The 22,955-nt window shown below is 47.6% G+C and overlaps 1 protein-coding gene across 2 annotated transcripts in view; it reads left to right on the top strand.

Annotated features, from left to right (window-relative positions):
- Positions 1 to 22,955, top strand: part of ESRRB (estrogen related receptor beta) — a 167,062-nt gene that overhangs the window by 33,723 nt on the left and 110,384 nt on the right. The gene's annotated exons all lie outside the window — the stretch shown is intronic.

The following is a 22,955-nucleotide window of genomic DNA, read 5'->3' as shown; positions in this document are numbered from 1 at the left end:
TGGGCTGCTGTAACAAATCGCCACAAACTAGATGCTTAAAACAATAGAAATTTATTCTCTCACAATTCTGGAGGCTAGAAGCCCAAAACCAAGATGTCTGGCAGGGCTGTTCTCCCTTGAAATCTCTAAGGAAGACTCTGTCCCATGCCCCTCTCCTAGCTTCTGGGGGTTTCCAGAATTCTTTAGCTTACAGATGCATCATTCCAGTCTCTGCCTCTGTCTTCGTTTGGTCTTTTCTATGTGTCTGTGTCTCTGTGTCCAAAGTTTCCTCTTCTTATAAGGACATTAGGGCCCACCCTAACCCAGTATGAACTCATCTTAAATTGATTACGCCTGCAAAGAACATGTTTGTGAATAAGGTCACATTTATAGGTGGACATGAATTTGGGCAGTACAGTGTTCAATCCTGTACACCGTCAGGGCTGTCACCAGGGCTAAGAGGTAACAGACCTGCCCTTTAGGTGAAGGAAAGCTGCTACGCTGATTCCCGTAATACCTGCTAGGGAACCGCTCTGTGTCCCAACGGGGATGTTAACACCCCTAACCCACCTAGCTGCCTGGATCGGGACTTTCTCTAAATGCCTCAAAGGCCAGGACCTGAAATGACCCCACCCAGCCTGGGCAACACACTTGGTTCCCTGAGTTCTAGACCAGGAGGCACAGGCTGGGAGTGTATAAGCTGCTTTTGTGTGCAGGGGGAACCCTTCTGGGCTAGGCCTCAAGATCCCCAGGCACTAGGTGCTGGGTGAGCTGGCCTGAGCCTGGCAGAGCTGGCTGGGAAGGCCAGACACCACTCCACTCCCTCCTAGCTCTAGGCAGCGCGGCTCTGTCCATGCACCTCCACCGGGGCCTGATGTCTGCACGGCCAGGCCCTGGGGGGGTCTGCCTGACTGCTCCCAACAGGTTGCCAGGCTCAGCCAGGGCCTGCCTGGTCTGAGGAGTGTGCCCAGAATCAACCAGGATTCCGTAATTGTTCTGTTGTTCTTTCATTTTGCCACATCGTAGCGTGCAGGTTATAGACACCACATGCTATAGATTTCCTGTCAGACCTCATGAATCAAGCCCCACTGTCTTATTTACTGTTGGCCAGTGGCTGTGAATAAATCGCCCCCGACACACACGCTCCCAGGCACGTGCTTGTGCAAACCAGGCCGCAGAGCGGGGCCTGTGCTGGATCTCCCGGTACCACCGGTACCACCGCTGGGAGCTGGCAGAGAGTGAGGCAGGCCCCTGTCTCCTCCTGGCCAGGGCCTCTTGGGAATCAGCAAGGGGTCTGGTTGCCTGGCAGCCGCTTCTCTCTGTGGGGAGGTTGCTTCATTCAGACTTTATTTTTCCTCATCCAACTTGGGGTTACAGTCTGTGGGCTTAAGGAGGAGACAGACCTCAGTCTAGCCGGCCGTCAGTCTGTGCCTATGCATGTAGGCTGGGAGAAAAGGTGACATCGTGCATGGGCTCTGCGACCAGAGATGCAGCTCAAATCCCAGCAAGGCCTCTTGTCAGCCATGTAACCCTGGGCTGGTTCCAGGGCCCCTGAGTCCTAGTTTCCTCGTCTGTAAAATGAAGTAATAACAGCATTCATTCGTGTGTGTGTGTGTGTGTGTGTGTGAGAGAGAGAGAGAGAGAGAGAGAGAGAGAGAGAGAGAGAGAGAGAGAGAGAGAGAGAGAGAGGAGAATGAGAATTCACGTAAAGCACTGGGCACAGTATGGAAGCCTAGATACCATTAGCTATTATAACGGATGCGAAATGCCACTGCCTGGGCAGGGTGTGTCATAGATACTGAGACAACTCACTAATCTGCCCAGCAACTCTTCCAGGTGGGTATGGCTCCATTTTGCATATAAAAAACCCAAAGGTCAGAGGGGTTAATGTACTCCCAGCTCTTAGGTTTGTGTGTGTCTGCATTTGCACAGCTATCAAGTGATGGAGCCAGGACTCAAATCCAGCTCTGTCTAGCCCTACGTTCGAGGGTATCTCCTTTAGGCCCACTTTGAGGTCAAGGACTCCAAACAAACAGTTAGGAAGGAGCCTCTTCACCCCTCTGAGCCACCCATGGCCAAGGCAGCAGCCTCTTCATTCGTTTTTCCTGCCCATGCAGGGACAGTGAGGACGGACGTTTATCCTCCTTGTGGAGCTGAAACCCTGATCCTGTTGCTCAGGGCTGGTGGTGTGGGTAGGGGGAGCTTGTTAGGTTTCTGCCTTGTGGCATAGAGTGTCTTTATTACATATGGATGTACGTCAGACTGTGAGCCTCTGAAGGTATGCTCCACGTGTATCTAGTTCACTGTTCTCCCGACACCTGATAATGGACAGGACGTATCTGAATGGTTGAATGGATGGATGGATGGACAGACAGATGGATGGACAGATGTGTCCCTACCCGCTTCATAAAAGTGTCTGAGTGCATTTTAAACTAAATATGGGCCATATTTCCCATGGAATCTCTCTTGTCCATTAACCTCAATAACAGCCCCTTCAAGGTGGCACACACCTGGGGAAATCATTAAAATGCAAATTCTTCTGCTTCAATGTAAGCAGAGATGCTGGCTCCCACCAATGACCTTGTCCCCCAGGAGCAGGTAGGTGTCTGGGGCTTGATGCTGCTGGCCCCAGAGGCTTGCAAGGGGCTGGACTTAGAAGATGACAGGACTTTTCCCATCTGAATACTGTTTCATCACAGCCACAGCAGGCTGATTTCTTTTCTCTCCTTGAGTCTTCAAGATGCAAGTCAGGACAGGAGACTGTGGCTTCAGTTGTTTTCTGGGTTTTCCCCAGTCACCTGTGCTAGAACTCAGAATCATTTTTGACTAATTTTATTCTTGAAGGGAGTGTAGTTCCCGCGAAAGCAGGTCACTTACTCTCTGAGCCTTGATTTGCTCATCCATAAAATGGGACCAAGAAAGCCTGTCTCACGGGGATGTAATGGAGCTTGGAGGCTTTGATTCTTCCTCCAAGTCTAGGATGAGGGATCATATTTCATTTCCTCTGTGTTTTGACAGGCACATAGAGTGTGTTAAATAAATACGGGTAATGGATTGCAGCCCTTTTGGTTGCCAGCTGGAGCTTCAAGAAATCTAAACGTAGGTGCTTTTGCCGGGACATGACAATGCCCCATATGGATGTGTGTATTAGGCCCCTTTTGTCTGGGAAGGTAGACATGTTCTTCCCCCAAGAAGAGGAACTTCCACAGAGGAATAAGGCCTGCCAGGCAGATAATGCTTGAGCGTGACACACAGCCCTTTGGGGGGAACCACTAACCTCAAGGCCTGTTCCATGAGTCATCTCCAAACAGGCCCCCTCTCCCACTCCCCCCTCCCCACGAAAAGCTTTCACTGGCTTGTTCCTGCCCAGAGAAAATGCTTCATCCTCAAATGTAATTGTGTCTGAGGAGGTGTCCTCTGCGACCAGGCCGGTCACAGAGCCCACGAGTGAGTCAGTGCATCTGGGCTGAGTCAAAGCGGTGAGGGCTGCAGGGGCAGCTGGAGTCTGGAGCGTGTGGCAGCTGCAGGGGAGATGACACCCCTCAGAAAGGGGCCCAGCGTGGGCCGTGGCTTCCTGCTGTGGTCTGCTGGGCTCCAAAAGGTGCAAAGGGGGCCATGGGCACAAAAGGGTGGTCTGGGTCTGGGCAGGGAGGTGGAAACAAGAGGGAAGGTGTAAGCCTCCGTGAGTCTCCAACTAGCGAAACACCTTGGCTTAATATTGGTTGTTGCACTTTCCTTTGGACTCTGTACACAATATCCAAATACTCAAGCGTTTCCTGTGACTTCTCTGTGCTGAGGGGGATGGGCTGGTCTGGCGGGGTGGGGAGTGGGGGTTAATGCTCTTAGATTACTGTTCACCCAGGAAGTGTAGCCTCATGACAGATGCCCAGACTGTCCAGAGCCTAGCATGATGTCCAGCCCCCTGTGGGCACTGCACTGGCAGTGCTGAATGAATGCATGAGATTTAGACTCTTCAGTTGGACTGGAGGTTATCTTAGCTACCGAGAGCGGCTTGGTGGTAAGGAAAGAAATGAGTTGTTCCAAGGGAAAGAGAGAGACACATCCACTAAAGTGTAAATTCCACACGGGTAGGACTTTTTGTCTGTTGTCTCACTGCTGGGTCCATCCCCAGCACCCAGAACAATACCTGGCTCAAAGAAACGTTCATTAAAGGTGTTAAAGGCATGTTAAATGGTACGTGCATAGAGACGGAGGGACAGAAGGAAAAGAGGGAAGGAGGGAGGACCCATGTACCTGGGGTGGGTCTGATGAAAGCCAGGCCAGCTTGGTGAGAGCAGTACTAGTCTCTATACCATTCTTTCCTTGTCACCCCGTTTCTCAGGCACTTGTTCACGGGGAAGACAAATACTCTCTTAGTGAATGAATCAGAGGTTTCTTTTCTCCTCCCCATCCTTGCTGCCGCCCACCCCCCTGCTAGGACTTCTGAAATATCCACCCCAAGGGAGCTTCCAGCTGAGAGCTGTCTCCAGTCTGAGGCAGGACATCTAAATGGAATCTCTGCTCTTTTCCCCTCCCTCCTAAGCTGGACCAGACAAGCCAGAAGGAACATCTCCTAAAGCATGTCTCCCATTGAGCTAGCCGAGGCTGTGGGCAGGGTGGGCCACGTGCCCAGCTTCCTTCAATCGTGGCAGGTACTATGCTGGACACAGACAATTCAGAACAGCCCCTGCCCTCACCAACGTTGCTGTCTTCTAGAAAGACAGGGCATCTGCGCAGGAAAGCCCACATGCCCAGAATTCAGCGAGCTGAAGGGGTTAAAGGGAGGCTTTGAGGCTGCCCAGGAGAGTCTAAGTGAGCATTGCAGGGGCCCCAACCTTCCAGGAGAGTAGAAGCCACCAGGTCCCTAGGTATCTGCAGCTTCATAGTAACGGAAGTCCACAGTCCACAGTTTTTTAGATTTGGTACTATGACTATTTCCAAACCAAGAATATAGTTAGTCAAGTGAATCAATATTCTGCCTCCTGGAACCTGGAGCCCTCAGATGAAACAGGCATGATGACAGCTGTATCAATTCACTTTGTGGGGTGACTGTTGAGTCAGAGGGACGGGGTCATGCATGACTCTCCACGACCTTGATGGCCTCTGTCTGCCACTGTTCTGGGCCACCTGGACACAGCTGGTTGGACGAGTATGACTTGGCCTCTCCCTTTGCCCCTCCCCTTGCCAGGAATCAACAAGCAGTACATCAGCGACATGGGGCTTTGGCAACGCCAGGGAGGCTGGCAGGTCAGGTGTGGGGGCCGAGGCACAGCTGCCTGCTGTATGCCCTGCCTCTGCCAACTGGATACACCTTTGTCATCCTGACTGGGAGCCATGCGCTGGCTGGGACAGGTGGCGGACAGCGAGGCTGAGACCATGGTTTGGGAGCTTTGTACCAGTACAAGGCCATGGAAATGCCCCCGACCATGGGGGTGGGATGAGAAAAACTGGATAGATAAGCCAGGTTCATCCCCACTCATGAGAACAAAGCTAAACTTCATACCAGTACCAGTAGGGTAGTTTCCTAGGGCAGCCATAACAGTACCACACACTGGCTTAAAACAACAGAAATGTCGCACAGTTCTGGAGCCTGCCAGTCTGAAATCAAGGTGTCAGTGGACTGTGCTCTCTCTGAAACCTGTAGCGGAGCCCTCGCTTGCCTCTTCCTGCCGTCTGGTGCTGGCTGGCAGCCCTTGGAGTTGCTTGGCTTCCCGGTGCAGCACTTCAATCTCTGCGCTGTTGTCAGATGGCGTTCTCCCTTGTGTGTGAGTGTGTGTCTCTTCTTCTTATAAGGACACCAGTCACATTGGATTAGGGCCCACTCTACTTCAATATGACCTCATCTTAACTTGATTACATCTGCAAAGACCATATTTCCAAATGAGGTCATATTCACAGGGACCAAGACTAGGATTTCACTTATCGTTTGGCACAGCTCTACCCATAACAACCATCAATACCCAACCTTCCGGGTGAAGGTCAGGAATATTATCTCATATGGCACCATGTGCAAAAACTTGTTTTCCTTTCTGTTCAGTACACACAGCCTCTTCTCATAAGCCATCTAGAAACAAGAACAGTTAACGTCACTGGAGGACTCCCGATAGCTGATGAAGAATGCAAGTTCCGGGAAAGCAAGGGGGTTTATTTGTCGTGGTGAGTGTTGGGTCCCCAGCATCTCAGGAGTGCCTAGCTCAGAGGAGGTGCTCAATAACAGTTTGCTGAATGAATGAATGAATGAATGAATGAATGAATGAATGAATGAATGAATGAATATGGTGATGGGAGTTCCAGAGGCTGTCAGGTTTTAACTGTGTGACTTAGAATCACTTACCTCTCTGACTCTATTAACTCATATGTAAAATAGAAATAAGAATGAGCACACATCATTCACATATTATCAGGAGTATTGTGTGAGAACCTTTGTAAACGCATTAACTCAGTTCCTGGAACATAGTAAGTGTTCAGTAAACGTTAATTAAATCAGCATCTGTTGGAGGCCTTGGTGTGGCCTTTGAGTTTGGCAGCTGGAGTGATGCTAAGCTGCTGAGTGGAAATGGAGCTACACACCTTCTTTTCTGCAGGGAGGGGTTGGGCTGCTGTAACCAGTGATCTAAGAGCACAGGCAGTGGGGCTGGTCCCTGGAGGCTCAGATCCCAGCTGTGGCCCTCGCCAGCTGTGCAGCCTCTGGCACACTGAGGCTCAGTTTCTCCAACTGTAAGGTGAGGCAATAATAGCATCTAATTTGTGGGGTCGTAGTGAGGATCGTATTACAGTGTCTGGCACATAGTGAGAAATACGTAAATTTAGTATTATCAGTCTCATGTTTGTAAGTCCTCTGCCCTGATTACTCCGAGCTACATCACTGGAAAACCTAACCCTTGAGTTCTAGGCTGACTTCCGGGAACGCAGGCTCTCCCTCCTTTCCGTGGTTCCCAGTGCACACACCAGTGTGCACCAGCCCACCCGTGCCCGCGCCCACCCACGGCGGGCCAGCTCCGCGCACTCTGAGATCTAGCGCGCCCTCTGGTGGTGCTCGGGCTGAAATCGGCTGCGCGAGGCCCCTACGGCTCCCCGCCCGCCGGCTGCGGAGAGGGTCACCTACTGGGCACATCTCTGGGCTCTGACACTTCCCATTCTAAGGTACCCTTGACTGTGGCTTTCCACCCTGCGTGGGGTCTCTAGGAAAAGCTGTTTTGCTCTGAGGTTTCCCTCGAGCGCATGCTGCTATTCTGGAGAGTCCCGGAGCCCCACCAACCTGGAGAGAACGGGGAGAGGGAAGGTGGAGGGCATCCTCCGTATCCGGGATGCGTCAGGTCTGGCCTCCAGGTTCTGGACAAACGGAGGTAGCAGAGCTGAGGAGCGGAGCGGCTCCTTTACAGCCCCCAACCCCATGACGTTTTTTCCTTAGTACGAGGATGAACCCTATTGACAAGCTAAAAGGGTCTAATATCTGCAAAGTTGCTTGTTTGAAGGTTCCCCCTGTATATCTTGGACTCGCCAGCCATTTCCAACCCCCAGGACTAAGGCACTTGAGTTCCTACCCAGTCTATTTTGGTACTGCGACCTCAGGATTTCAGCAGCAGCATCTCTAACTTTTATGTAGCACCAAGCCTGTGCCAGGCGGGGTTCGAAAGGCTTTGTGGGTATAACTCATTTTATCCACACAACAGGAGGACCTAGCGGTACAGTAGCACCTATGAGGAAATTGAGGCTCAGAAAGATTAGTGACCTGTGGAAGATCACACAGAGCGGGGATTTAGATCCTGGTATCTGGCCCCAAGCTAATGTCACGGCCACTGTGTGTGACTGCCCCCTATTGAATTCTGTGTAGTTGGTCCTGCTCCCCTGCCCTTGTATATGTGTACCCTCCTCTCCATCTAGAATGCCGTTCCTCACCCCCAGGGCATCTGCTTGGCAAACTCTTCTGTGAGTCCTTCTCTGCCTCCCTGTGGCCCCTGGGGCACCGACCCCCACCCCCACTGCCATCTCTCCATGTGCCTGTCACCTGAGTTACTTGTTTGCTTCTGCTGCTGAGCTGTAGAGTCTTGCTCTCCCACTGCCTAGCACAGCGCCAGGCACACAGCAGGTACTCACTGGATGAAGCTGGCTCAAATAACAGCAGCCTTTGCGCAATGACGCATCTCTGAAAGGGGGAGGAAAAGTACATTGGTCCCATTTTAGAGATGGAAATGCTGAGGTCACAGGGATAAGAGATCCAGCCAACTCCATAGAATGCACCAAACAGATATTCTCACCACGTTCCTTTGGTCTGTGCTCAGCCACTCTTGCTCCGTGGGCTTGCGAGACCTGCGAGGAGCAAGAATAAGGTGAGCGCCTGACCCACAAGAACCTGTGGGGGGGTCTTGGGGGTGGAAGAGTAGGGGTGTTTGTGCAGGGAGGTCCTGGGTTTTATCTGCATAGGCCAGGGAGGGGAGAATTTGAAATAAAGGTTCATTTTCCATGGTGTCCCCTTGAAAGATCCTTTGGGTACATCTTCCTCCCTGATTGTGTCTTCTTACCAGGCAGCCTTCTTTGCAGTCTGAAGCAGGGGCTAGGTGGCCAGAGGTAGTGGAGACCCTCGTAGGAGCTGGAGTTGTTGAGAACTGCTCTCCAGGGGCAGCTGGGCGCCTGTACATCAGAGTGTGTGCCTGTTAAGGTCCTGGCGCGCTCTCACTAACCCCCTTCTCCCTGTAGTGACCGCAGTGCTTGCCTCGCTCCCACTCCTCACCCAGGTTGTTCCCACCTTCCGAGCCCAGTGTAAGCCTGGCCGCTCCTCCTCTGGCCCTCGTGACTTGTTTCCTATGCTCACCCTCACTGCACCCCAACTGCACCCCATTGAACCTCGTCACTGAGTGTTCGAGTTTGTGTCAGTGTGAATCAAAGCAAGGATTTCCCTGGCCAGTCCTGTTTCTCCCGTGGTAGTGGACGCTTCTCTCTATGTACTTTTTCTTTATAGTTTTATTGAGTTGTAATTGACGTACAGCACTGTGTAAGTTTAGGGTGTACAGCCTGATGATTTGACTTACAGATGTTGTGAAATGATTTCCACAGTAAGTTTAGTGAACATCTATCACCAGATACAGATAGAAAAAAAAAGAAAAATGTTTTTCTGTTTCTCTGATTTTGACTAAGTTAGACACTTCATATGAGTGGAACCATAAGTATTTGTCCTCTCGTAGAAGTCCTTGACTGCTTATTTCATTTGGATGATGTCCTTGAGGTTCATCCATATCGTAGATGTGATGGGATTTCCTTCTTTCTTAAGGCTGCATAATATTCCATTTTATGTCGTGGCCACTTCTTAGGGAGAAGGTTCTGGTCTTCTCTCCTGTTGGCCTCCCCCTCAGTGGCCAGCATGATACTGGGCACTACCAGATGCTCAAGAGGAGGCAAGTTGCTGAACTTACCTGAGCCTTTGGGAAACGGGGGTAATAGATCCACACATGGGAGACCGGACGTCAGAGCACTTGCCTAGCACGGGGCTCAGCAGCCGGACGCAATCACTCAGTGTTCGCTCTGCATCTTCCTCGTCGACGCAGGCCACTCTGCCTGAGTCCTGTTCTGCTCCGGAATGACCCCTGGCGAGTAGCACAAGTTCTCTCTCCCTCCACCATGGGCCCAGGTGATGTGTTCAGAGGTTCAGATCCCCTCTCCTCTGCAGTCTCTCCCCCTGCAGCCACCTCAGGGGCCTAGGGGGGAAGAGCAGGGGACCCACTGGGTTCCAAAGCAGAGGCTGGGTCTTGGCTGTTTCCTCAGTGCTCCAGCTGGAGCCCTGAGGAGCTCGAGGTAGAAGTTGCAGGCATGGGTGTCCTTGACTTCACCTGCTCCAGAGCCCCTTCCCACCTGCACCGTAAGTGGATGGATGAATGAATGGGTGGAGAGGTCGCGGACAGCACTAGGATTTCTTGCTGGGCACTTGTGTTCATGAGTGATGGTGTGAAGGTCATGAGCAAGACTTCTTACCATTCCTCCCCTGGCTGTGTCTTCCAGTCAAGGCATTGGCTCCCCACCCCCACCCCGTGTGTGCAGGGCTAAGTCAATTGGATGTGCCTAAGTGTTTTGTCATATTCACTCATTTAATCCTCACAAATAACCCTATGAGCTAAATACTATATTTCCCACAGTATACACATTAAGGACACAAAGAGAATCTAGCTCTGGAACCTGTGCTGTCTACCACTGTTATGTTGTCTCCAGGACGACAGAGCGGACATGTTAATTCAATACCCGCAGCCTCATTTCTTCTAGTCCCAGCCTGCGTTTCCAGCCCATGGCCACGCAGGCCTACCCATCTCACATGGTCCACGGGAGAGCTCTCTCCTCAGCCCTCCCAGTTCTGAGCTCCCTCCAGACTCATCTGACCCTCTTAGCGCTACCCACCTTTCAAGGGGAAGAGCAAAGTCCCCTAGGAATGGGGAACAAGCAGCACGTGAATCAATACCCACTCCTGTCCAGCCCCTTCAGCGCATGACCCTGTGATTGCTCTGGGTGGCTGGACTCTTTCTGTGGGTTTTAACCCAATCTTACTCTCTTGTCCAACTTTATGCTCTCACTGCAACACCTCCGCCATGATTTCCCTCTCCCTTAAAGAGACAAAAGGGCTTTGCTGGGCCTTGAGTGGCCACTAGGAGTTTCCTGTGGGGAGCTCCAGGAAGGTTTATGCTTTCCTTGAACCACCCCCGACCCCAGGGAGAGGCCTGTCCAGCCAAACTGCAGCCCATCTAATGCACTGCGTGGGGAGTGATTCACTAGCATTCCCCACTCCCACCCAGTGCTACCAAAAGTGTTTTCCTAGTTCACAGGAGGATGGGAGAGAAAAGTGTATATCCAGAATTTTAAGATGCTGGGAGGAGCTCAGAAATGCACAAGGGATTACCAAAATGAGAGAGGGTTTACATTTTAAAAAACAGTGCAAATAATAAGAGAGCCCTAATAAAATGTCAGGGCCTTTCACTAAATCATTTCACTTCTGAGAACTGATTCTAAGGAAATCATCCCAGAGAAGGAAGCATGAGATGCGAAGAGGTTCACTGCAGAAACGAAAAGTTAGAAACAGCTTAAGAATGGGGCGTAGTGAAATAAACAGACTCTGATGTGATGGTATAATGTGGGATCCTTTTAAATGATACTTATGAGGAGGATATAATATCAGGGGACATGCAGACATTATAACTACAGAAGGTACAAAACTACACAAAAGAGATGTGCAGAGGGCAACGAGCAAAACGGAAATAATTCGAGTGTGAGGTGACTAGGGTGATATCTTTCCTTCTTTAAAATAATTTTCCTTGTTTAAAATAGTCCCACGATTTAAAAAAATGAATGGGAACAGGGAAAGTGATTGAAAGGGGGACTTTGGGTGCTGGCAGTGTGCGATGTCTGGATCTGGTGCTGGGAACACAAATGTGTTCAGTTCGTGAAAATTCAGTGAACCATCCACTTAGCTATGTGAACTTATCTGTATGTACCGTGTTTCCCCGAAAATAAGACCTAGCTGGGCAATCAGCTCTAATGCACCTTTTGAGCAAAAATTAATATAAGACCTGCTCTTATATAACATAATATAAGACCTGGTATTATATTATATTTCATATTATATTATATTATATTATTATATTATATTATATTATATTATATTATATTATATTATATTATATTATATTATATTATATTATATTATATTATATTATATTATATTATATTATATTATATTATCATATCATATGAAAGACTTGGTCTTATAGTAAAATAAGACCAAGTCCTATATTAATTTTTCCTCCAAAAGACACATTAGAGCTGATTGTCCGGCTAGGTCTTGTTTTCTGGGAAACATGCTATGTTACTCCCATGAGAAGTTGAAAAAGAAAAGAAAAAACTGAGATGTTGAAAACAGAAAGGGTGATCACCTCGTGTTGAATGAGCCACACAATGAACTACAGACGGCACAACCAGTAAGGTTTATTTTCCCCTACAGTGTCCTCTTATTAAAAATCAATAATGGCTGTTTTTAAAAGTCCTTCTCTCTGGGACTGTTTGAAGCTGAAGACATAGGTTGTGAGAAGATAGATTTAAGAACTTACATCATATTTGTGAAACCTATAACTTAGTGGCCTCCAAACCTGAGCATGTACCCACATCTTCTGGATGACTTGACCACTTGTTAGAATACAGATTGCTGGTCCCCACCCTGGCCTGGGGGTGGGGGTGGGGTGGGACGAGACCTAGCGTTCCTAACAAGTTCCCAGGTGACGCCCATGCTGTTAGCCTGTGGAACCCACTTTGAGAACCACTGCCCTAAAATAACCCTCTGGGATCCCAAGCCTGATGGTAGGGGAGGACCATTGCTAGTGAATATTGAGGCATAGTCTTCCTGCTGCAAACCCAAAAGAGGTGTTAGGTCTGGATGATGATAATTCTGTCATTCAAGTTGTTAAGTGCCTTTACTGATCTACACTCTGTGCGGAATGAATTGATTTTCACTGGCCCTATTGATGCCTTTACAATACTCTAGCCAAAGTGGGTACTGGCATTGCCGGGTATGAGAGGGACACAGAGACACAATCATTCACGGATGGGGAATATGCAAGTGAAGGGAATGCCTTTTTAGGGGTGAAAACGTAAGGGAATGCCTTTTTTTGGGGGGAAAGCCAGCAAACATTTATTGAGCAATTGCTCTGCGCCAGGCGCTATGCCTAGAGCTTTATACCCTTGTCAGTCACAGTTCGGAATCACCTTCTGAGGTCAGGACGATCGTCCCCACGGCCCAGAGAATTGAGTAGCCCGCCCAGCCCCCACGGCTTACACAGAGAGGAGTCAGGATGGAGACCAGGTCCAGAGCCTGTGGCCCTGCCCAGGCAGTGACGATGGGCACACATTTACCCCCTCTTGGAACCACCTGCAGAAGCGGCCAGGGGAGGAGGGACGCTAAGGCTTGGACAGACCAGAGAAAGGCTGGGTTTCATGGGGAGCGATGGTGGGGAGATAGGCTTAGGCAAGGGAGGTGTGAGAAGAAAGGAGGGAAACAGTGTGTGAGAAAGATCCAGGAAGCAAGGAACTGGGCTGTGTTTGCAAGGACCCTTAGGAGGGAAAGAAATGCAGCTCACAGAAGCTGAAGCCCCCGAGCCTCACTTACCTGCAGATCCCGTCCTCAGGTGTGGCTGGATCCAGACCATCAGGACTCCATTGCTTTGTCTGACTTTTCTACAAGGGACATAATAGAAAAAGAAGAAAAAAGTGGCTAGCGTCAGGTGGCCAGGGGCCTAGTTTTAGTCACCTGAGGGTGCTGCTGAAGTGCTATGAGACCTCCGGTGGGACTGCTCTTGCCCCCTTCCCTGGGCAGGCATGGCAGCCCGTGAGTGCCCTGCTCACAGCCTGCAGCCCGGGTGCACCTCTTTTTGCTCTGTTCTGTGTCCAGCCTGGTGTGTGAGGGTAGCAGTCCCATCCTGTGTGGTACATCCCGACGGTCATGTATGTTGGTAGGACTCCTTCTAGTCCCCTCGGATTTCCTCCTGTAGGTGCTTGCTTTCCGCTCCTGCTCCCTCCTCCCTCCTCACGGCTTCAGGACACATGTGTCTCTGGAGCAGACCCTCACCTGCTCAGTTGCACAGAGGAACTGGAAGCAGAGAGAGGTAGAGGAGGGACAAGCTCACCTTGCCTGTAAGAGGCTGCAAGCCCTGAAGGTCAAGTGGGCAAGAGAGAGTCCTGGGCAGGTGTGCAAACCTTGAACATGAAGTGGTGCTGCCACTAGGAGAACATGGCCCAGAAAATGTCCTGGGCACTAATCAATCAGATGAACAACTCTTCCTTCCTTTCCTGTGAGCAGAGGTGGCAATGTGGGGAGGGGGCTGAAAGTCTCCCTTTCTCTTTGGCGCACATCGTGAGGGTGCCTCACCAAGTCAGCTGCCTTATCACGTAGCTCTGTTGCAGTAGCAGCATGGAGCATAACAAGACTGAACAGGTGATAAAGATGCACTATTGCTCTGTCCTCCTGGTCTCACTCAGATCTGTAACCACCTGCCTACCTTTCTGGGTTGTTCCATCTTGAACCCTAAGGACGTGCTATTAATCTTCAATATATTTTCTTTGCACAAGCCTCCCACCCATCCCCCACCCCCCGACCACCACCAAGAAGGGACCCAGGAGCGTCACACATGGGGTGGACTGACTGTATTTCTCCCTTGCCCGATGGGAGGTACTCCTCTGCCTCTGATTGTGAGCTAACAAGACCCAGGAGACAACACCCAGGAAGGGCTCTGACATGGGACCCTGCTTGGAGGCGCTGCCGCTGGCTCCTCCTGCAGACATTGGACAGGGGGCTCTTACACTGTTGGTCGTAGACTCATGAAAGGACACATTGGAGAAGCCATCCTGTGTTTTCATTACGCCAAGACCATCCTTCATTAGAGATGGTCCCAACACATCCCACATGACTTGGCTGCCAGACAGGTGGGGTCAGGGGCATGCCTCTCTGACTGGGCTGTGTCTGATACCATTCAAGGTGGGCTGATGCCACTCAAGGTGGGCTGATGCCATTCAAGGTGGGCTGATGCCATTCAAGGTGGGCTGATGCCATGCAAGGTGGGCTGATGCCATGCAAATGGGAGTCTGAGGTGTGAGGGGGACCTCAAGGTAGTCAGCTCCTTCTCTGCCTCAGCAGTGAGGTGAGTTCAGCTGTGGGAAATCAAATAACCCTGTCTCTCTATTACCGTGTTTCCCCGAAAATAAGACCTAGCCAGACCATCAGCTGTAATGCGTCTTTTGGAGCAAAAATTAATATAAGACCCGGTCTTATTTTAATATAAGACTGGGTATAATATAATATAATATAATATAATATAATATAATATAATATAATATAATATAATATAGGGGCTTATATTAATTTTTGCTCCAAAAGATGCATTAGAGCTGATGGTCCGGCTAGGTCTTATTTGCAGGGAAACACGGCACCTCCAAAACATCCTTTGGAAAAGAAATGGCCAGTGTTTGGGCTTTTACATATTGATTGCTTCCTCTAAGATTAAGAGATGGGAGTAATATACACACTTCTGAGGGTTGTCTGGGCAACACCTGGTATTATTAACAGGTGGTTTTCCAAGGGTGGAATAAGCCTCAGAGGCTGCAGAAACGGCAGTTCATTTAACCCCCGTTGAAGGACTCAGATCCCAGTGAGGTGTTAGGTCGGCATGAGTTTCCATGTTTGAATCACAGCAAATACTCAAAGCAGGACCAAGTTCATCTCTAATGAGTGGTCCAGACTGTGTGGCCTTGACCCTGACATTGATTGAGAGTCTGTAGCTCACCATGATGGGCCAGCCATTCAACACTTACTTGGGTTTTGTGGTTGGGGAACTCATGGTGAGGTGGGCAGAGGGTGGCTGGGCTCTGAGGAACCAGGCTCCAGTTAGAGCTGAGGAGCTGCTGCTCCAGATTCTCAGGGGTCTGGAGATGAGATGGATCAGAGAGGGGAGCATGTGACTGGGACTTATATGGGTGTCACAGTGAATAAAGTCAGCCGCTGGCTAATGTTTCCGTTGTATTCTACTCTGGGGGGCTGAGTGTAACATGGACGATGGATATGTTATAGGAAAGAAGATCACTGTGAGAGAGGGGCAAGCTCTCCTTCTCAGAGTTGAGGTCAGGACCTCCATTTAGGGAAGGATGGAATAGAACCAGTGTCTGTTGACCACCTACTATGTGCCAGGCACTATGCAAAGTGCTTTATGCACACTACCCTGTAACAGACCATTTTAAAGATTGAAGAAACATGGACAGGGAGGTTACATACCATCCCAGAGTCATATAGCTAATGAAGGGCAGAGTGAGGATTTGAGCTCAAGTTTGCCAGACTCCAAAACCAATGCATTTCTTGACTCTGCTGGTACTTCTCAACTGCTTTCCCCAGATATATACGACAGGAGACATTTACCTGGAGACACTGTCCCATCAGTGCACGGAGTGTTCCTTGTAATTCACGAAGCATTAGTTGTATCTTGATTCACCTCTTATGCTCTCATTTAAAAAGCACATCCCATGCAAGTGAATGAAAGTGACATAAAGTAAGTACTAAATGAGAAAAGAGTATTGTGTGTTTTTTCTGAGAGTGTATGCTGTGCTCTTTTTTTTTTTAATTTATTGGGGTGACAATTGTTAGTAAAATTACATAGGAGAAAAGAGTATTGTGCTCACAAATTTTGGTACTTGACCAATATTAACATTCCTAGTAACTGACTTCATACCTGACTTGAAATCCACCTGTACCTAGCGCCACTCGTTGAGAATCACCAATGACTACACACGATGATGGCTTTGGTCCTTGCTTACAAGTGCGCTGCAAGTCCAGCCACCTAAATGGGGTTGGCCTCATTCTGGACGGCAAAGGGCATTGATACAAAAAGCAAAGGTGTCTGGGAAGGTTGTGACCTTTAAACTGTGGACTCTTCTAACGTGGCCTGGGGGCCTCCAAAGGGGATGTCGTTCTAGGCATGGGTCTGGTTTGTACGTGTTTCCCCGAAAATAAGACCTAGCTGGACAATCAGCTCTAATGCATCTTTTGGAACAAAAATTAATGTAAGACCCGATCTTATTTTACTGTAATATAAGACTGGGTCTTATAATATAATATAATATAATATAATATAATATAATATAATATAATATAATATAATATAATATAATATATACCCGGCCTTATTTTACTATAAGACCCGGTCTTATATAGTATGATATAATAAAATGTAACATAATATAAGACCAGGCATTATATTAATTTTTTCTCCAAAAGACGTATTAGAGCTGATTGTCTGGCTAGGTCTTATTTTTGGGGAAACATGGTAGTAGCGATGCTTTTTATTGATTGATGGATTGATTTGATCTGTTTAGAGAACAGTGGTTTTAGAGATGCCGTTTTGATTTTCAAAGCATGCTCCAGGGAGGCCTAGGGTTATTGCCTAAGGATGGAGGTAAACAAATGAATGTGGAACCCACTTGCCTAAACCACAATAGCTACTTGTTCCTATAACAAATTCTATGTATGAACAAAGGCGCTTCTGGGTGTTTTGTTTGTTTGTTTGTTTGTTTTTCATTTTAAAACCATTGCTTTAAAGTAATGCTTTTGCAATCCCACAGGCAAAAAAATAAATAAATAAAATAATTCCTGCTTGTGGGAGAGTCTCTTTCCTGTGGATCCACTGATTGGCTGTCATTGAAGTTGTTAAGGAACTAAGTCTCTGTAGACCCATTGCCTAGCCCTTCCTCTGATGCTGGGGTAGGAGGTGGATCTCCTTAGTTGAAGGGGTAGGTAAGCTAGGATCCAAAGAACAAAAGAAATTGTGCATTGGTTGATGCTGGAAGGAGGAGGAAAATGAAATCACCTATTTGGTCCCTTGGTGGCCTTTCAAACTGGAAGGGGAAGGAATCTGAAGTAACAAGCCCTCCTTATTTTATTAGGGAATTTATTCTACCTCCAGAGGGGACCTCCTCGTTTCTTGGGTGTGTTTGCAGAAATCATTCAAGCGCATCCAGCTGCTTTCATAATTGCTGCCCATTTGGATGTGCTCCAACCAAGCCAGTTGGCCCTAATGGGGAAATTTTGCTTGGCAGTAGATCATCTTCCTTTTCATCACCTTCTCCTCCTTCCGGTTGCCCTTCACCTTCTCCGAGTCACAGAAAGTTAAATTTTACCCTTTGGCATTATTTCATAAAATCAGTTGGTTTCTTCCCCAGCGTTACACTCCTTTTCTCCCTTCAGTGGTAAGAGCACACCTCATTCTGATATGAAAGAACTTCTCTATTAGGAATGAACATGTCTCGTTAAATACGTGTAGAGTGAAGCTAGGTCTGGTCCACACTGACTTCCCAGTGTCCTCTTACAGAGCAGTTGACTGGACCCAACACACGCTTTCCCAGTTCTCCGTTATGCACAGGCCCCCAGGCTGGTCCACAAAAGCCCCTTAGTCATAGGATACAGCACTGGTGTGGGCTCTGTTAAAATGTCATGGTGGGATGGACAGAGAGCACAGGGTTGGGGGTGAGCTAGAACTGGGTTCAAATCTCAAATTGTCTTCTGGCTTTGAGCCACTTACCCTCAGAGCTTCAATATTTTCCTCAATAGATAACATGAGAAGGATGACAGCCACCTCAGGTGGAAAGTGGGCTTGATGAGCCTGTGTTAGGACGACCTGGCAGAACAGTGTGGGTACCCAGCACAGAGTGGGTGCTCAGCACAGGGTACTTCCCCACCACCCCTCTCCATCCCCTGCCATTGAGTCTGAAGAGGCATATTAGCGTTGGCGTTCTCCAATGGACAATGAAAAAAAGGAGAAAATGAAAATGCTACAATATTAGTGATGGACCAAAACAGAGAACCATATCGTTATAAGATACAGAGTTTCTGTCTGTATTTGCTGGCATTTGATAAAAGGCAGTCTTACTCAGTTAGAGGAAGATGGAATAGATGGAGACATGATGCGGGCATTTCTGGAAATTTTCGGGGCTCAAGGTGGTTACTATTGACCTGTTTGGAGATGAGTTCCCTTGAAAATATCTTAGGGAAACGTGGACAGTCCCTTTCTGTGTTTCTCAGGACCATTAGCTCAGCTCAGGGTGGGAAGAGAAAACACCTGGGCAACAGGAAGGGGGGTGGGCAGGCTTTGAATTTTTGATACCTGGACCTGCCCTCCTCTATATAAAATTGTCCTTAGTAATAGTCGTGTCGTAATTACTAATAATCATTTTTAAATTATTATTAAAATTAAATCATTATTAAAATTATTTTCCTGATTTGTTGATTAATTTAAAACCAAACCATAAACAATTCAAAATGAGTCGTCAATTTCTATGCTAAAACATTATTCAAATTCAGTAAAACTTGTCATGTAGGAACTAATATTTGAACTTAACAAATATCACATCTCACAGTTCTGCTCTGTTTCACGGTTTTAAATTTTAAATGCATATAAAAACTCCCAGTGGTCACAGAGAAGAACAAAATTGAAGCACCTCAAATTCTCTCTGTCTTTAGAATCACTGCGCACTCATTGTTTATTTTGAACCTACCATTTGAGCACAGAAATATACATGCTACGGAGACACAAGCTGCCTTAAATGAACTTGAATGCTTCTGCGCCGCTGTGAATTTACTCTTGAAACACCATGTAGCTAAGTTTGTGTTTGTGTGTGTGTCTAACTTTATAACTTCCACATGGAATGCAATTTGTATTAAAGAATAGGTAATAAGAACATGCCACTTTGAAGCTTCCATATATTATTCAACAGTGAACTGCAACAATTGTGTAGAACTTACAGCAACAAGAGATTTTCTTAGGGAAGATATTTTATCATTGACATTGTTTTGACTTGCTGGAGCAAGGTGACATTTTAGTTTTGTTATTGGTTTTTGTCTACACAGACGACATCCTTCTTATTGCTTGCACCCTTGGTGTCACCACCCTGCCAGTGGTCCCCCACCAGGTGTCGCAGACACTGTTGGTTGCTAACCCAACAGTTATTTCCACTTCTTCCTCTAACAGAAGTGGATTTGCTTGTCATTGAACATTAATATACTCAGGAACAGTGGGCCTCTCCCCTAGCTTCAGAGAGTAAACATGTTTCCAACCAATCGTGGCGATCCATTTCTCCTCTGGCAGTGATTGGTTTGGGGTGAGTATGAGACTGGATTCTGGCCAAGAAGATAGGAGGATAAGCCTGCCGGGGTGGGGATGGGGAACTTCTGGGAAAGATTTTCCTCTGGACTAAAATCAAATCAAAATGAACAAATGAAAAACAAACTAGAGACCTAAGAAGTGACATGTCTCCCAATATAAACACATATCTACATACACCCCCTTCCTGGACTGGGCACAGCTGGGTGAGGCAGTGATGCCTCATCCTTCAGTCGCAGGGGGACAAGTTGAAGGTGATAGCCAATATGCTAGGAGGCAGACCAGAAAGATGGAACTACCTGCCACTGGAATGTCTGCTGTGTGAGATCATAGGCTCCGACTTCCAAAGCTGCGGTGCTTTCCTGGAGCTTGAAGCCAACAGCAATTTAGAGTTACCGTTGGGTGGGTGTGCATGTGGGGAAAACACCAGGGAAAAGGGAGAGGGCGTACAGTTGACCCTTGAACAACACAGGGGTTAGGGGTGCCAGTCCCCCTCCACAGGCGAAAATCCACGTAGAACTTTTGACTCCCCCCAAATTTAGCTATTAATAGTCTATTGTTGACCAGAAGCCTTAGATATAACATAAAGAAAATGTTAGCATATATTTTGTATGTTACATGTATTATATATTATATTCTTACAATAAAGTGAGTTGGAGAAAATATTAAGAAAATCATAAGAAAGAGAAAATATGTTTACAGTATTTATTGGGGAAAAAATTCTGTGTATAAGTGGATCCATGAAGTTCAAACCCTTGTTCAAGAGTCAACTGCATGCACTTGAGCTCCCAGGTATGGAGGGAGACGGAAGGAAGGAGAGTGGAGAAGGGATGTTGGGCCAGGTGGTCCTGTCAGTTGACCTCAGGTGACACCATTGGCCTGAGCTTCTTGGCAACTGCAACAGAAGCAGAGCGTCTAAGTGGATGGGTGAGGGGGTGAGTGGGACAGGGTCCCTGGGGCTTTGTAACCCAGTGAGTCTGTAGCTCAGGTAGTGACTCACAGTGACCCATCCATCCTCCTCCTCAATGTGTTCCCCTCCCATACCCACGAATGGGGGTAGTGAGTAATAAAATCATGTAAATTGAGAGTAAGTCACTGGCCCTCAGCCATTTGCTGATTCAGTCTGGATATGAGCCCTGGTCCTCTAGAAAACAGAGCCTAAGGCAAGCATTAGAATGCTGATGCTTCGTTTGGGAGGTGTAAGGTGAGGGAATTCAGGGTGCTAAAAGAGGGGAATTGAGCTGAGGACAGATGCCAAGCAATCTGCCATGTCCCCCTGTGCTGGTCACCATGTCCTACCCAGCCCCAAAGAGACTTAGCTGGTTGCTCCATGCATGTCTTTTCTGCACATTTATTTTTAAAAATCACCATGAAACCGTGCATAGATGGCAGAAAAAAGGAGGAATTTGGGGAGCTACCTTCCTGCACCTCCTGGTGCACCACCAGGCCTCTCAATAAGCCCGATCTCATGCCCTAGAAGTAGAGGTGAGACTTGGCCTGAGTGGGGAGCTGACCAAAAGGGAGGAAAAAGGTGGCAGTCAAGCCCCCTGAGACGATACCTACAGTGTGTGTGTGACGTGGTGTCGGGATGCAAGTATTTGTCCCTCTGTGCACAGGGCCGACCCATCCCATTTTGTCCCACTTCTGTCCCTCTCCAGAGGGTCTCAGACACCCTGCAGGAAGCCTTTGAGACCTCCACCTCTCTTCAAATCCTTTCTCTGTCACCCTTCCAGCTTGCTTTCCAAGCAAGTTCCTCAGGGCTGAGCATAAAATTCCATCTGTGCCTTTAGTAAGGGAGAGCAAAGAGGAATTATTGCTGCTCCTTGCTCGGCTGGGTTTTGTAGAATTACCCCAAAGCAGTGTTTATCATGCCATTGAGCTGGAGGCCCACGCTTAATGTGCTGTCTGTTCTGACCCCCGATGTCTCCCTGCATCGCCGCTTTCCCACCCGCTCTCTGACCATCCAGCTCCTTCTAGGGCCATTGCTGACAAGTGTATTACCAGTGTTTATCCATATTAAATCTTGTATCATTGGCTGCCTTTTACCCATTTTTCTAAACTGTCTTTGGTTCTGCCGTTTCCCTTTGTGCCTTGTCTTGTTTTTCCAGGAAAGGCAAACCCTTTTAAGTCAGGAATCCTTCTGAAGCTTCATGTTCCCCATTGTTTGTGAAGAATAAAGAAGTTAGAGATAGCCCTGCTACAAAGCTCGAGACTCCATCTGGAACTGGTACCGACCCATTCCTAATTACATCGTTCTGAGTAGTGCAGAGTTCACCATTGTGACAGGTTTCATTACGATATACATTTGTGAAGGTAGCAGTTGGCTAGCACGTTGCTCGTGTAAGAACATCGTCCAAAACTATCGTCTTAATCATGTTTTATATAGGCACAGCACTTTACAGTTTATGAAACACATCTGATTTTTGTCTAAAACCTAAAAGCATTTGCTGTTTTTTTTTCCTCTCCTAATGTTTTCCTAAAATGTTGTATTAGAGCAAAAATAAAATGCATTTTATTCTGAAAGAAAAATAATGAAATACATTGAAATAAGTTCTACCTTACTTGAGCCATTAAGAAATGAAAACACGTTCAAATGTTCCCACGTTTTAAATTTTATGTCATTAATGCCAGGGAGACAGTCTAGGCCGACATGTTTCTTTGTTCCCTCTTAACACCACTTTACCTGAATGGGGTACTTCAGAATTAATTTTCCAAAAGTTTCATGTACCTCATGGTGTCTCTAAGATAATTATCCTGGAGAATAGCAATGTGCATGGAAGTATAATCTGTGAGTTTGCAAAGCAAATGCTTCCTTCTCTTTGTGGTCCATGTTGGCCATGAGATGTCTACAGTTGTCTCATCCTCAAACAAAGAGAAGTTTTCTTTTTTACCAACCGTGAAGTCCTAGAAACAAATTGTACTGCTACTTGAAACTATGTTTTATGTGCCATCTATGTTTTATGCTTAAATTGATGCAGACGTCACAAGAAATTGGATGCTACAGTACTATGTGACATAGATAAAAATAAGGTCAAATAGTTTTTGTTGTAAGGAAAGAAAACCCCACAATCCACTGTAATGGAAAATATTTAATTAGACAGATCACTCATTCAGTCAATAGCCAGTTGTGCAAAGCCTCTGCGGTACCAGGTACTATCAGGGCATAGTCAGTCTTCCTCTCCCGCTCCTGCTCCAACTTCCGTCTCCTCTTCCTCCTTCCCCCACCCCGCACCCCCACACCCTCTCACTCTGAAATTTGGCAGGAGACAAGGTTATCACTGTCATAACGTGTCCCTGTTCTCCTGGTGATTA

Source organism: Rhinolophus sinicus, linkage group LG03 (assembly GCF_036562045.2).
Source record: "Rhinolophus sinicus isolate RSC01 linkage group LG03, ASM3656204v1, whole genome shotgun sequence".
In the NCBI taxonomy this organism is placed as follows: domain Eukaryota; kingdom Metazoa; phylum Chordata; class Mammalia; order Chiroptera; family Rhinolophidae; genus Rhinolophus; species Rhinolophus sinicus.
This window is presented reverse-complemented; position numbering and strand designations above follow the sequence as displayed.